Source organism: Papaver somniferum, unplaced genomic scaffold (assembly GCF_003573695.1).
Source record: "Papaver somniferum cultivar HN1 unplaced genomic scaffold, ASM357369v1 unplaced-scaffold_81, whole genome shotgun sequence".
NCBI lineage: Eukaryota > Viridiplantae > Streptophyta > Magnoliopsida > Ranunculales > Papaveraceae > Papaver > Papaver somniferum.
In genome coordinates, this window is record NW_020651082.1 from 5,600,405 (window position 1) to 5,617,253 (window position 16,849).

The following is a 16,849-nucleotide window of genomic DNA, read 5'->3' on the forward strand; positions in this document are numbered from 1 at the left end:
GTGGGACAAGAGATGGCGTTCCTGAAGCCATATATTAGCAGGAGATGCTTTTGTGTGCCGCCATGGATAAGCGCCACGTCGCTTATCCCACCCTTTCTTCGTATCCCATAGTTGGACCAATTTTTTTCTTTTTTTGCCTTTAGTTTTGTCCCAGCTTTGACGTTTGCCATATACTTTGGCGACGGATGAGTCAGATTTCAGTCAGAGAACGAGTATGACTCAAATTAAGCTTAATTGCTACATAGATTAGATAGGATAGGTAGATATGCACTAGAATAAGTAGCCAAATGCAAGACTCGTTAAACAGTATGGATAGTGACATCAATCAAGGAATTAAACTGATTTTCTTGCTGTCGACGTTGTTGTGCGTACAGTGGGGTTGGGCATGCATAAGGATGAGCGCCTACATTCAAATGAAACTATCGCAATATCCAAAATCTGTCAAACAGTTCAAGAGATCTATTAAACTAAGACATGCATACAATCTTAATTAGTTTTAAATCGAATCGAGACACAAATTCAGGAAGAAAAAAACCACTTGACAGCCACTTGTTTTGGTACGCGGTACATTTCCAACATTCACATGCATGCACTGGATTGGTAACCCTTATGGAACTTGGTAATCCCCATAGCAGCCCTGCCTATGCATACACAAAAAAAAGTGATTTATGAGCTGCACAAGACCCGTCGAATTTATCCGAACCCCTATGTACTGTTTAAGCGCGTGGGTTTTGAATCCGAACCCGCCCTTTGTGGGTGCGGGGTTGGTTATGAAAATAAAAACTCACTATAATTAAGTTGATAGTTGGTATTAGATAAAACCCGACCCATATGCAGCTCTACTCATCATTAAGTTGTCAGCGAGCTAGGATTAGGATCAATCCGGTCATAGCTTGCCAACCCATGGTATAGAAGTCTGAACTGGCATATTTACACTACTATTTTTGTATTAAAAAGACGCAAGTCTAAAATCTAAAAGGTGTACACAGATGCAGTAGACTAAAATTAACAATTAAAATGCACCGAACCAAAGTTACCGAAGTACCGGCTAAGCATTTATGTCTCAAACATGAGCAAATTTAAAAACAAAATGCAGAAAAGCTCAAGGAAAGTGGAGATATTCCCTAAACAGGTTAATATGGACAAGAGAATATAAGAAAAAGACCTAGTAATACCGAAAAGGTTAATTCCCTTTTAGTTTCACAAATCCTATTATTATACTACTTAAACTTGGTTCTAATTTAATCCCAATTACTATATCTATATAAATTTAAAAAGGTAAAAGAGCAAATGCAATTCCACTTGTTTGGTCGGGTTTGTGCGAGTCATTTCGCACAATAAACTTTTGCCATGTCAACAGTGAAAAGATGGAATGAATCTTGGAAAGAATTAGTCAGGACGACTAAAGGGAGTCCCTTCCATACTGTCATTATGGGGCCTAAAATGCATTGCTTGTAATGTTTTTTTCTTCCATTTTTAATCGATTCAATTGTATGGGTATTGATCGTTTTTTCTATAAATTGAGTCAACAATTGGAGAGTTATCATCCTCGACTACGGTTAGGAGCGATGAACACGAATGGAAGTCGACCCAACTGACGGCTAATACGGCATGAAAATGGTCAAAAAAAGCCGTCACTTAAACTTTTAATTTTAATCTTGATCGTTGATTGCTAACAACATTCAGCCATCAGATCTAAAACTGTTACAGAAATATGTTACACAGTTATTACAATATAAGTATTACACGAATATAACGCTTATAAATGTTATAAAAATACTGCTACAGATATTATTACAAAATCTGTTACAAATTGCGTCACAAGGTCGTCCCAGCACTGCTAAAGCAGTCATCTAGTTATATGGGATTCCCACATTTGTAAAGATTATGACGAGAAGAAATGTATAACTGGCGATTAGGGAAACCATTAACTTGATTAGAATCGCTAGTTTTTGGGTTGTTGTTTAATGACCATCTCCGTTTCAATAAGATCTTTTAGTTTCATGAATTACACATGAAACCAGCCAAATTTTAGAAAGGGAGGGAAGAGATTTGTTTGAGGTGACCATGGTCTGTGGATGCTAGATACCTGAAACCTGTCATTAGTTTAGAGTAGCCGCACATGTAGATTTACAACGGTGAAATAGCTCGTAAATTGATGTAGTCTAAAATTTGTACCGGCAAATACGAAAATAAATATATGAAAGCATACCTGCGTTTTCCGGTAATCCCCTTTTGTTGCACAGGATAATATTATCTGCATAAAAGGTGCTCTTTGGATTACAGTCGACGCAACCATAAAATCTTGAGTTGTAAGAGCACGGTTTAAACGTATTGGGAACAATTTACGCACGGAAGTGATAGGGTTGGATCCCGCGGTGCGTATCGTAAGCGAGAAAAATGGAGAAACCCAGTGACCCGACGGTTTTGTAGGGATAGATTTAATGTGGGTCCCACCCCTCTCTCACACTCTCATTCTCGATATGGCCCGCGAGATTCGACCGGCGGGATAAAACATGGCAACTTGGTGGTGCTTAAATAAAGTGCAAAAAAATCTTTAACAACAGAATAAAATATTTGACAAGTATAAGAATTCAAGCATAATATTTTGGCATGGAGTAATAAGGTTGTTTGTTGTATTTTTAACACTTCTTCTTTTTTTACTTTTCTGTAGGGCGTCGTCGTTCAGCTGTGGTCTACATTTTAATTCACCATTTTGAATCCTCGTGAAATGCGTGAGTTCTCTGCGCATAGATTAGTCGGGTTAATTTGCCTAGCATTTTTAGGGGCCACGGAGAAAAATTTAGGGGCCAACAATAAGAAAAAAAGATCACCTAAACGAAAAATGTAGATAGTCCTTATCTCGCGTAATTCGTAATTGCAAAATTACTCTTACATATTCGGACGATAAAGTAACATATTTATTCGGGAGACAAAAAAAAATCTAAAACTTCCGATTATTGTCGGTTCAGTATTAGAATGTTTTTTGTCTCTTTTTTTTTTTCATTTCTTTTCATTTTTGAGTAATAATGAAATACATTCGAGAAATATATATCTTCAGAGTATCATAATCGGTAAGATATGCCATATCCATATCCTCCGAATATGTGTTGGCCCAAAAATCAGAAATTTCGAAAATTCTAAAATTTTCTGGTTTTGCAACTTCTATATTCGGAGGATAACTTATTTTCGTAAATCTCCGGATGTGTGTTGGCTAACCTTCTATAACGGCCTTTAGATGCACCTAGAGCCATGACATGGTTGGTTTTGAACCTGTCACATTCGGAGATCAAAAGTATACATCAATCTCCGAATGAGTGTTGGTCCAAAAATCAGAAATTTCAAAAATTCTAAATTTTTTGGTTTTGCAACTTCTATATTCGGAGGATAACTTATTTTCGTAAATCTCCGAATGTGTGTTGGCTAACCTTCTATAACGGCCCTTGGAACCACCTAGAGCCATGACATGGTTGGTTTTGAACCTGTCACATTCGGAGATCAAAAATATACATTAATCTCCGAATGAGTGTTGGTCCAAAAATCAGAAATTTCGAAAATTCTAATTTTTTTTGGTTTTGCAACTTCTATATTCGGAGGATAACTTATTTTCGTAAATCTCTGAATGTGTGTTGACTAACCTTCTATAACGGCCTTTGGAACCACCTAGAACCATGGCATGGTTGGTTTTGAACCTGTCACATTCGGAGATCAAAAATGTACATTAATCTCCGAATGAGTGTTGGCCCAAAAATCAGAAATTTCGAAAATTCTAAAATTTTCTGGTTTTGCAACTTCTATATTCGGAGGATAACTTATTTTCGTAAATCTCCGAATGTGTGTTGGCTAACCTTCTATAACGGCCCTTGGAACCACCTAGACCCATGGCATGGTTGGTTTTGAACCTGTCACATTCGGAGATCAAAAATGTACATTAATCTCCGAATGAATGTTGGCCCAAAAATCAGAAATTTCGAAAATTCTAAAATTTTCTGGTTTTGCAACTTCTATATTCGGAGGATAACTTATTTTCGTAAATCTCCGAATGTGTGTTGGCTAACCTTCTATAACGGCCTTTGGAACCACCTAGAGCCATAACATGGTTGGTTTTGAACCTGTCACATTCGGAGATCAAATATATACATAAATCTTCGAATGAGTGTTGGCCCAAAAATCAGAAAATTTTAAATTTCTAAAATTTTCTAGATATGCACTTACAACAATCGGAGGATAACTTATTTAGTAAATCTCCGAATGTGTGTTGTCTAACCTTCGATAACGTCATTTGGAACCACCTAGAGCCATGGCATGGTTGGTTTTGGACCTGTCACATTCGGAGATCAAAAATATACATAAATCTCCGAATGAGTGTTGGCCCAAAAATCAGAAATTTCTAAATTTCTAAAATTTTCTGCATTTACACTTACAACATTAGGAAGATGTGTTATCTACTTCATCTCCGAATGTATACCGGCCCCAAAATGGGTTTTCGAAAAAAACCTTAATTTTTTGAATTTTGGAATTATAACATTCGGAAATAAGGTAAGTGAACTTAACTTCCGATTATATAGTGGCATTTTGAAATGAGAATCACCATATTCGGTAGTATTTTAAGTTAATTAAACTTCCGAATGTATACTGGCCCCAAAATGAGTTTTTGAGAAAAAAACTTGATTTTTCAAATTTTGGAATTATAACAATCGGAAGTAAGGTAAGTGAACTTAACTTCCGATTATACAGTGGATTTCGAAATGAGAATTACCCATATTCGGTAGAAGTTTAAGTTAATTAAAATTCCGATTATATACTGGCCCCAAAATGAGTTTTTGAAAAAAATTCTTCAATTTTCGAATTCTGGTACTACCATTATCGGTAGTAAATTGTGTTTATTATCTACCGATTTTGTTTGATTTTTAGTACAGAAAAATTAAATTTTTTGAATCAAGAATAATCGGTAGATAACAATCATTTTATCTACCGATTCTGGTAATTGTTCATCATTTCTTAAGAACATCACCCACAATCGGTAGATAAATATCTACCGATTATTTTCCTGCTACTTTAACTCCAAGAACATCAACCATAATCGGTAGATAAAATAGATTGTTACCTACCGATTATGTTTCTGCTACTGCAAATCCAAGAAAAATTCGGATCAAAATTTTGATTTCAAGTAATCAAATTCTAATTTTGGATCACAACTACTATCATTTATTCGTTTTGTTCGTTTAACTTCTTTTTTTTTCAATCGTAAAATTTGTTTGATCGGCGATTTTTGGTTTCAATCAAAATTAAAACAATGATTTTTTTCAATTGGTAGAAAAGAGAAGAAGAAAAGGAATGATATGATTATGAAAATAAAGGATATAGGTATAGATTTAGTGTAAAGGTGAAGAACAATATAGACAATTCTCTAATTTTTAAGACACCCCTTAACCCTCTTCAATGGTTGAGACTAAAAGAATGGCCCCTAAAAATGCTAGGTTAATTTGGATACAGCAGTTTTCAAAAAACGAAGAAATAAAACTGATCAAGAAATTGCGGCAGTACTGCTCACCTTATTAAGTCGATTGACATGCTCGGCATCATTAATAAGACATCGCCGGCTGACCTATCTATCTCCGTTTGACTTCGCCCGGTAAAGATCTGCAAACAGTGCCTAATTACTAAAGTCGACATCAATCAGTGCATTGTATTTAAAAAGAAAAAGGATCCTAAGCAATATACATTCATAGCGTTGACTTCACTTCAGGTGGTGTCGTAGTACAGTGTGGGGCTGCCCCGATATGGGGATCATGAACATGCACATGCAGATGGGTTAGGCACTGTGGTACCCCATTGAATTCAATATTCAAAATTTTGTAAGCTTCTGCGAAACCTTGTAAACGTGCCACATTCACAAGTAATTCACAACCATTTCACACATTAGAACTCCCGAGGCATCATATCTTACGATAATTATGTAAAACATAAATAAATCCCTAAATTTTATTAGGATTTTTTATCTTGTGCATCCACGCACAAAATAAGAACCAATTATTATTTTTTTGATCGATAAAGAATTGGTGCAAGCGAGTTTCGAACTCAGGTCACTGGTATCATCACCCAGTAATTTTGTCATTGTACTACAATGACACCGGATTTTTGCGTTGGCATGGGAAAGTGTAAAGAACTATAAAATATAAGAGAGATAATGATTCTTTGCGTTGGAGAATGCATTTGTATAGAGAGAAGTTCATGTTAGAGAAAATGAATTTATACAATAGTTTGGTTTTTTGGTCTTGGTGGGATTGGAACTTAGGATCTATTTATCACTAAGGACACTAGCTCATTTTCACTATTTGTGAATGAACCTTTAGTCCCACATAGGGAAAAGTAAAGATGATACCTCTCCATAAGTATTGAATTTTTTGATATTAGAGTGGCCCTTGGGTCATTAGCACTTTTGTGCGAGGGAGAGGACTTAGGCAATGGGCTAGTTGGTGCAATCGCACATTTTCACACACGCGCGGTGCTTCGCCAATAGAGCAGACACAAAAGAAAGACTACCATCTTGGATTAAAAAAATGAGCTGACGGAGCATAACTTGATCTAGGGCTTTCATCAACCCTCACGTGGCTGTCATTGTCACTGTTGATAAACGACTGTCTTTGTGAGTCTGTTCTTCGTGTTCTTCAGTTCTGTAGCAGCAGAAATGGTGTTCTCTGCAACTCGATTTTTCGGCTCTGTGATGCTCTGTAACTCTCCCAAACTCTCTATAGCCCCCCACTGATACCCAAGACACTCTTATTTATACTGTGAAGCCAATCTTAGGCCGACAATCATCTCAATTACTCCAAAAGATCTTTGCAGTTAATGAAAGTATTTCACGGGAATATTTCCTCTCCATTTTCACACGTCTTCTGAGTTGTATGGTATATCCAAATCTTCTCATTTAATTGAGCCAAATAATGAAGAGAATATCTTCAATTAATTCCGTGAATAATTCCTTCCCTGTTTTCGAAAATATCCAAAAGTATACGATTTCCTTCCATTCAAGACACGTACAAAATCTTACTGTCATGGTAAGAAGATAATCATGTCTTAAAGACACAAATATCCCCATAATATCATGACCAGAATCTCACACAGTTGAGATTTCTTTTCCTGCCAAATATCTTTCCCGTGAAGAAGAAGAAGGGTGCCCCCTATCCGGTCCTGGGGTGTGAATAGCAGATGCCATGAGGGATGTCTCTGATAAGCTGCTTGGGTGCAAATATCCTTTGGGTACCCCTTATCATTTGGGCGCCTCTTATCATTTGGGCGCCCCTTATCCACAAGTGAGAGTCTGAATAACACATTCCTTCCGGTGCTCTAGACGACTTTTCGAGCCGATTTTTCCAAGAATGTTTATTTCCAAAAATACCTAAAAACACATAAAATACCATAATAAGTACAAAAATCGAGTACCAACAATACATGAAATTAAGGACAACGTAGACACAAAAATGTGTCTATCAAATACCCCCAAACTTATTATTTGCTAGTCCTCGAGAAAAACTAATCTAGAAAATAAAATGACTACACTTAGCACGTGCAACAAGCCGTTTGACCGCTAGGTGGCCCTAGCGGCGGAGTGTTGTCTCCGGAGGGTTTACCAGAGGTGTACCCACAAAACCTTTACTACAGACCCTAGCTATATACGCAGAACCTTGGAAGGCACTAAAGAATCTCCTTGGTTGGCATACAATCATTGACTATAGGAGGAAGTACCCTGATGCGAAATTCCAATTGTTGTACACGAGTTTGCACTCAGCATACTAAAATTCATATATAAGTGACAGAGCTCTACTCAGATAGTTTCTGGACATCATAACCGGAGTCAACCAATCATATGGAAAGATTAAGAAGATGGATAAAGAAAAAGATGGTTTAAAGTGAACGGTGTTTCCCATATCTGTCTGAAGGCCTCTGCCAAGGTGAACCTATCCTAATGGACTGAAATAACGGTCAGACTAATATCAACACATCTGGCATATACAAGGGGACCAACGGTCGATAATCCTAACTCTAGGTCAACACAACTGGCATATACAAGGGCACCAACGGTCGACTTTATTGAATTTTTTCCGGTTGGTCTGATGGTCTGGTCTCAATACTCAACTTTTTTTTTTTTTTTTTTTTTGAAATCTCAATCACTCTATTTCACCCTAGCAATGGTAACAACTTGAATCGTGTGCCCCACCAAATCACTTAAAATAAAATAAAATAAAATAGAAGGATTAGGATTCAACGAGAAATGGCGAAACTATCATGTTTTTTTTTTTAATTCTAACACCTGAGCTCTGTGCTTTTATGAATAGACTCTTTAAAATGTTTCCATCTAATCATATTGGTTCCTCAACTCCTACAACCAAGATGTTCCCATCCACTTAGATTGGTTAGTACCAACCTTAATAAGCATAAATTTCTAGGCTCTGAAGTTTATTTATTGCAACTAAAAGTTTCTCCCATACCCCCAAACTTAAATCTAACATTGTCCTCAATGTTCTAAAGATAAAATTAAAAGCATGAACAAGGAGAAATTGTTACCACTTGAAGCAAAAGAGTTAAGTAAATATATTACCGTGTTGCATGAGCATGGGTTACCTCCCAGGAAGTGCTAAGTTTAAAGTCTTCATCCAGACTAAGAAAGGATTAGTCACCACGAAGAATCATATAGCAGCAACCAGAATAATTGCGGGTCATCTGAATCAAAAACTGTTACCCAAACGAAGAGAAAATCGCAACAGACCATAAAGATACCGAACATACCCTTACTTAACTTTAAGATGACAATATCTAGTTGTGGTTCAGGTTCGGGTTCTATAACTGGATCTAGATAAAAGGTTTTCATCGGCTGGACTTCCTCAAAGGAAGGATCCTGAAGGTCAGGTTGTAGAGTCTGGAAATACTCAACTAAGAATTTAGAAGCACATAAAAGTAACCTGAATAACTGGGGATCCTCTAAGTCAATCAAATTTTACTTACACAGCTGACCATAATGAACGTGGTGGTCTTCCTTAAACAAATGTGTCGACCCTAATCTCCTAAAGTAATTAGGTTTAGTCTCAAAACTCAATAATTGACACATCTGAAACTTATACGTTCCCACAATTGGTTGAAAATATTTTGTGGGAAAACAAAGTCAATTTGGGTACTATCGCCTGGGTAAACCACATCAACCAAAGGATGGGTTTCTAACAACTGAACTTTTTCCTGGAAATTATTAGATTCAGGAGATCTAGTATGAAGGTATACTGGCACAATGGTTGAGGCACATATATCAAGTCCTAAGTGAGGGGACTTTATGAGAGTTAAAGGTAAGGCACTAGAAAAGTGATAATCACCCCCAAACTTAGAGTTTTCAGTGTCTCTACACAGACTAGTCACAATCTCCCTAATTTCTAGATCATCAGATTCTTGAAAATAGTCAATTGATTCTTCTAAGTTACAATCAGCATCATCACTTATCTCTACGAGTTTATCTTCTTCTAAGACTAGCGTTTTTAACTCTCTAGACTCTAAAACAATATTCTCAGGGTAAACTCTTTCCTCTAAACCATTATTGGCTTTGAAAAAAGGAGATACTACATCGTCTAAAACGGGGATACTTCTAGTCAAATCCTCGTCCTTTTGAATAGGTGAATAATTACTAAAATTATTTGGATTTTGAACTAGAAATAATATCATTATTATAAAGCTCAATTGGAGTAACAAATTCCTGATCACTATGCCTATATGTGTCTGATTCTTCATGAACACTATCCTCATCATAATCATCATTATAATAATATGAAAATGGTTGAACCTCATCTAAACTAGTAGTGTTACCAATTATAACCTCGTCATCTTGATTATGTGAATAAAAATTATCCTTATTTCAAGGGTGGTATTGGGAACACTATATTGGAATTTATGACTATCTTGAGCAAATTTTTCCATAATCCTATTTGTACTCTCATTAAACTGCTTGAGGGACTCTTCTAGAGACATATTAGTTGACTGCTCTAGGGACTCTTCTGGAAGCGGAATATTATAACTCTCTTTCATAAATAAGTGAAACTTCTGTGTTGACTCATTGAAACTCTTGAGAGACTCTTCTAGAGAAATAAGAGGATCGCTTTGCTCGTATGACCTGTCGGTGTGTGAGTAGTAATTAGGCTCATCATGGTATGACCCATAACCTTCAAAAGGTGGATGTTCCCAACCACTATTCACACTATGGTCAAAGTAGTAATGTCCATTTTGTTCAATTGGATATTCGTTGTATTGGCTATTGTACCAGTTTGACATTCTCAAAATAAACCCATTGACAAGGATGACTCTACCAAAGCAAACCTACTGATTTCTAGCAAACAAAAAGTATGATGGCTCCACTTAGATTTTTTCTAGACCAGCTTCTAATCCTTCGAAAGGGAATTCGTTACAATTTAAGCAAACCCCTCTGGAATCAATCCGAGTCAAAGTAAGTTGAATAGAGGCGAGGGAAGTTCGGTGGAGCTTTGATACCCAAGGCCTCACCGGTATTACAAGGTGGCGCAGTCACGCATTCAACTTACAGAAACCGTCAAGAACTTCGAAGTATGCTTAAAAGAGTAACCAATATTTTTCGAATGACTTTCCTGTTAAGCTCGTTACCCTATCAGTCTCGTTCTAGTCAAAATTTTAGGCTTAGGTTCGCGTTTGGTGTCGTTTTCCTAAGGCGAGCAAAAAGAGAACGGTGATGAAACCCGAACCCTTATCTTGTATGGCCAGTCCTCGCCCTTTACTAGGAAATTAAGGCAGCCGTTTTCAAGTCCTCAACATATATGCATACGAAGGAAGACAGTAACTCGCTGACAAGGGATTCGCGAGTGTTTCGACAAACTTACCTCCCGTACCAGACGGGGGATGAACCTTTGTAGTCGACTCGGGCCACGACTCCTATGTCATGTACGAACCCGAGGGGCCGAGGTGATATTGTAATCACCGTCCTTCTCTGCAAACAATTTATATTTAAACTACCCTTCCGTAGGGTTTAAAAAAAATAATGTCCCAAAATTTAAAGACCAAAATCCAAAAATATAAAGTGCAAAAGAAAAAGAAAGTCTAAAAAAAAAAAATCTACAAAAAAAAATGTCTCTCTCTTTTTTTTCTCTTTTATATATAAAAAAAAAATCTTCTTCTTTCGCTCCTTTCGCTTTGCCTTTCACTTGAAGTCTTTAAGTATTCACCAAAAGCTTTGGCAAAATCTTCTTTCGCTCCAAATTCCGAATTCCGTAAGAAAAAGACAAAAACCCAAAAACGTAAAGAAGAACAGATAAAATAAAAACCTAAAAAAAATAATCTAAAAACTCTAGCCTAAAGACAAGTCCGCGTCGGCGGCGCCAAAAATTGATGTTTTTTTAAAGTTGTTGTAATAAAAGGTTCGTTGAGACTTGTGAAGGAAGATTTTTTTAGACTTAATTTTTATAAATAAAAAAATATAACAAACTCGAATAAAAAATGTTGTGAGAATTATGGAGAGACTGGGGCTAGGATTCCGCAATTTACCAATTCCAAAGTGATACTAATTATAGTCGTGCAATTTCACACGTTCAAATTGATTCTCAGCTATTGCAAAAGTAGATTTTTAGAAACAACAATTTTTAATCCAAAGCATGAGACATCAAAACCCTAGGCTAAGCATGTTCCATCAAAAGAAAATACGATTGTTTAATAAAAACCATAAAATCTATTTTCAATCTAGGCAAATAATCATAAATAAAAATTGCACAAATTAAATAATTAAGAATTACCACTTTTTTATTGGAAAGATAGCATCCTCCGTAGCCCCAAGGATTGGGTTTAGCTCATCATTGTGGAAACGCGCTCAAAAGTTGATTTCATTGCTCAAAGTAGGTGTACAAATGATGAAATGGAGAAAATGATGAAAATCGGGTGTTTGCAACGTTTATAATTGCTGCAAAACACTGTTACAAAGAACGATAAAAGAGAACTGCCGTTGTTGTATCTCTGCGACCCTCACGTGGCTGTCGTTGTCACTATTGATAAACGACTGTCTTCGTAAGTATGTTCTTCGTGTTCTTCAGTTCTGCAGAAGCAGAAATGGTGTTCTCTGCAACTCGATTTTTCGGCTCTGTAACTCTCCCAAACTCTCTATAGCCCCCCACTGATACCCAAGACACTCTTATTTATACTGTGAAGCCAATCTTAGGTCGACAATAATCTCCATTACTCCAAAAGATCTTTGCAGTTAATGAAAGTATTTCACGGGAATATTTCCTCTCCATTTTCACACGTCTTCTGAGTTGTATGGTATATCCAAATCTTCTCATTTAATTGAGCCAAATAATGAATAGAATATCTTCAATTAATTCCGTGAATAATTCCTTTCCTGTTTTCGAAAATATCCAAAAGTATACGATTTTCTTCCATTCAAGACACGTACAAAATCTTACTGTCATGGTAAGAATATAATCATGTCTTAAAGACACAAATATCCCCATAATATCATGACCAGAATCTCACACAGTTGAGATTTCTTTTCCCGCCAAATATCTTTCATGTGAAGAAGAAGATGGGTGCCCCCTATCCGGTCCTGGGGTGTGAATAGCAGATGCCATGAGGGATGTCTCTGATAAGCTGCTTGGGTGCAAATATCCTTTGGGTACCCCTTATCATTTGGGCGCCCCTTATCCACAAGTGAGAGTCTGAATAACACGTTCCTTCCGGTGCTCTAGACGACTTTTCGAGCCAATTTTTCCAAGAATGTTTATTTCCAAAAATACCTAAAAACACATAACATACCATAATAAGTACAAAAATCGAGTACCAACAATACATGAAATTAAGGACAATGTAGACACAAAAATGTGTCTATCAGTTTTTAAGCCAGGTCTTGGATTTATCTCTCAAGGAAAAGGGGAACATCTTAAGTTTCAAGACTTCATCAGTAAGGTCCTTAATCTTAATTGTTCCACAAATTTCTTCAAAGTCCCTAATGTGAAAGTAAGGGTTCTCATCGTCTTTTCCTAAGAATATAGGGACCATCTGAAGGATACCAAGTTTCAACTCATAATTAGCCGTAGAGGCTAGCAATTTAATGCACGATGCTCGGTTGGTCCTAGTTGGGTACATGTAATCTTTCAAAGTAGCCATTGCTGGCACAGCTGAAGTACTAGGGGTACTTTCCTCACGAAGAGACAAATTCTCAAAACTGAAGTTTCCAAAAACGGGGCTCTCAAAAGAAGAGTCTTCGAGCTCCCCGCTTCTGGAAGAAGAATTACTAGGTTTTTCACTAATCAATCGACCTAGATTGTCTCTTTTCCAAGCCCGTTCTCTAATGACGTCGGGCATACACTAAAAAAAAAAATCCTAAAGGAAGGAGGTTCTAAGCAAATACAAAGCAGGCTGACTGCACCAAAACAAACCTAAAGATTTCTAGCAAACAAAAAACATGATGGCTCCACTTAGATTTTTTCTAGACCAGCTTCTATTCTTTCGAAAAAGAGCTCGTTACAACCTGAGCAAACCTCTCTGGAATCAATCCGAGTTAAAGTAAGTTGAATAAAGACGAGGGAAGCTGCATGGAGCTTTGATACCCAAGGCCTCACCGGCGTTACAAGGCGGCGTATTCAACTCACACAAACCATCATGAACTTTAAAGTATGCTCAAAAGAGTAACCAATATTTTTCGAACGACTTTACTATTAAGCTCGTTACCCTGTAGGTCTTGTTCTAGTCAAAATTTGAGGCTTAGGTTCGCGTTTGGTTTCGTTTTCCTAAGGCGGGCAAGAAGACAACGGTGATGAAATCCGAACCCTTATCTTCTATGGCCAGTCCTTGCCCTTTACTAGGAAATTAAAGCAGCCGTTTTCAATTCCTCGGCACATATGCAAACGAAGGAATACAATAACTCGCTGAAAGGGGATTCACGAGTGTTTCGACAAACTTACCTCCCGTTCCATATGGGGTATGAACCGTTGTAGTCGACTTGGGCCACGACTCTAATGTCATGTACGAACCCGAGGGGCCGAGGCGATATCATCACCGTCCTTCTTTGCAAACAGTTTAATATTTAATATACTACCATTCCGTAGGGTTTAAAATATAAAAGAATGTCCAAATGTCCAAGTCCAAAGTCCAAATAGGGAAGTTCCTAAAAAAACAACAACACGATTAGAGATCGAAAAAAGAAAAAAAAAATCTCTCTTTTTTTTTTTTATTTTCTTTCGCTCTTTTCGCTTTGTCTTTAACTCCACAATTTCACTCCAAATTCCAAAATCTGTAGTAAAAAGACAAAAACCCAAAAACTTAAAGAAGAACAAATAAATAAAAACCTAAAAAAAAATCTAAAAACTCTAGCCTAAAGACAAGTCCGCATCGGCGGCGCAAAAAATTGGTGGTATTTTTACAATGATTGTAGAAGTGATAAGTAATGTGGTTCGTTGAGACTTGTGAAAGCAGATTTTTTAGATTTAATTTTAATAAATAAAAAAAAACAAACTCGAATAAAATGATGTTGTGAAAATTATGGAGAGACTGGGGCTAGGATTCCGCTATTTATCAATTCTAAAGTGATACTATTATAACCATGCAATTTCACACGTTCAATTTGATTCTCAACTCTTGCAAAAGTAGATTTTTAGAAACAATAAATATTAATCCAAAGCATGAGACATCAAAACCCTAGTCTAAGCATGTTCCATCAATAGAAAATACAATTGTTTAACAAAAATCATAAAATCCATTTTCTATCTAGGAAAATAATCATAAATAAAAATTGCACAAATTAAATAATTAAGAATTACCATATTTTCATTGGCAAGTTAGCTTCCTCCGTCGCCCTAAGGGTTGGGATTAGCTCATCATCATGGAAACACACTCAAAAGTTAATTTCATTTCTCAATAGGTGCTTACAAAGATGAGTAGAGTGAAAACAACAATTTGTAACGCTTATAATTGTTGCAATTGTCACTGTTACAGAAAACGATACAAATTGTTTGTCACTGACACTGTAGCTAAACGACAGTTCTGATGCGTCTTATGTTCTTCGTGTTCTTCAGTGCACCAGCAGAAAACAGTTTTCCTGCAGCTTGATTTTTAGCTCTGTTGAAGCTCTAAACTATCCCCCAAACTCTTCTTCCACATTCTGTGATGCCATAAGGCTATTTATACACCTTTGGACCAAGAATAATTCCTCATAACTCCAACTCGTCATAACTCATATTATTCTTCACGGCCTGTTAAGGGAATAATTCCCGATTCTTCCATTTCTCACGCGCCTGAATGTGTAAAATCACTCCAAATTATTAAAAACACCGCCCTGACGATGAATAGCACGCTACATCCTCACGCAAACTTGCCAGATACATCATGGAATATCCCGAGAATAACTTGTTTGCCCGGTTTCATGAAATCTCCCTTTTTATGGAAACTAACATAAGTACAACCCATGTTTGACTGAAACAGCTCATTACCAAACAATATAAGCGAATAAATCAAATAAAATCTCTCGCAAATCTCTTCCAGGGAATATGCAGGTGAACGGACAAAAACCCGTGAACCCTGTTTTCCTTAAATCCGATTATCCAATCCAATTCAGACGAGTTAACCCATCATACCAGTCATGTTTAAGTTAAATAACTCCAGCCCAATCAATTTCGGTGATTATCCACAGAACATCTTCAAAAACCCGAGAACAACTATCCTCCCTTGTTTAGCCTCAACAAGATTATATATCCCAGCTTTTTCGATTCCGGAGAACATACCATCCTTGTTCAGTCCAATACAATCGTCCCAAGAAGTTTCAACGATTGAATCCGCCTAAAACACGTCCAAATCGCAAACCCTAAATTCTTCCATAGATGAACACAATTTCCCGCCTAACTGGAAATTCAAATGAAAGGGAAGACCTCTCCCTAACAGATATAGGAGTGCGAATGGCAGTTGACGCCCCATGGGTGTAAATAGTAGTTGAGGTGCCCCTTAGTAATTGAGGTGCCCCTTAACCAAACTGAGAGTCCGCACAACAAATGTCCTCTGGGGGTGCTCAACATAATTTTTCGATCCAATTTTTCCAAAAATGTTTATTTCCCAAAAATACCTACAAACACACAAAATAGCATAATAAGTACAAAAATCGAGTACCAAAAATACATAAAATTAAGCACATCGTAGACACAAAAATGTGTCTATCATGGAGCGGGCATGGGTCGTGGTGGTTGGCTCTGATACCAAATGTTAGCGTACCGACCCTAAACTCGTCATAAACCCATGGGTAGAACTCAACTCGAAAACCTGTTGACTAGATGAGGGAACCCATTGACCTATAAACTACCAATTAAGCCCCATCTAACCAATGTGGGACTAGGATCCCAACACATGAAACCACGTCAACCTATTATCTCCGGGGATTATTAATTTCTTAATGTCCAATTAGCCACGAACATACATAAATTTAAAAACCCTGCGATTTGGCAAATCAAATCCAGATATTTAGAAAAAAGGCACTGCTGCATCCTTTCATACCACAGGGAACAAGTAGGGGAAATTTCCAATGGAAATATTGATAGGAAAAAGATCAATTGGAGTTTATTATCAAGCAATTCAAGTTCTTCAGAGAAGTGCTAATCTTTGTTACTCTTATTGTCATTTTTTTTACATATGCTACATGTAAAGAACCGGTCGCATCCCGTCCCATACTGCACGGGTACAAGGTACATGTACCGGCCACAGGGAGGTACAGGTACCGGCCACAGGGAGGTACAGGTACTGATCTAGGGAAAAACCTGTACCGTCACGTCCCATGTGCAGCCCTATTTGTATCTAGTGTCGGAAACTTATCTTC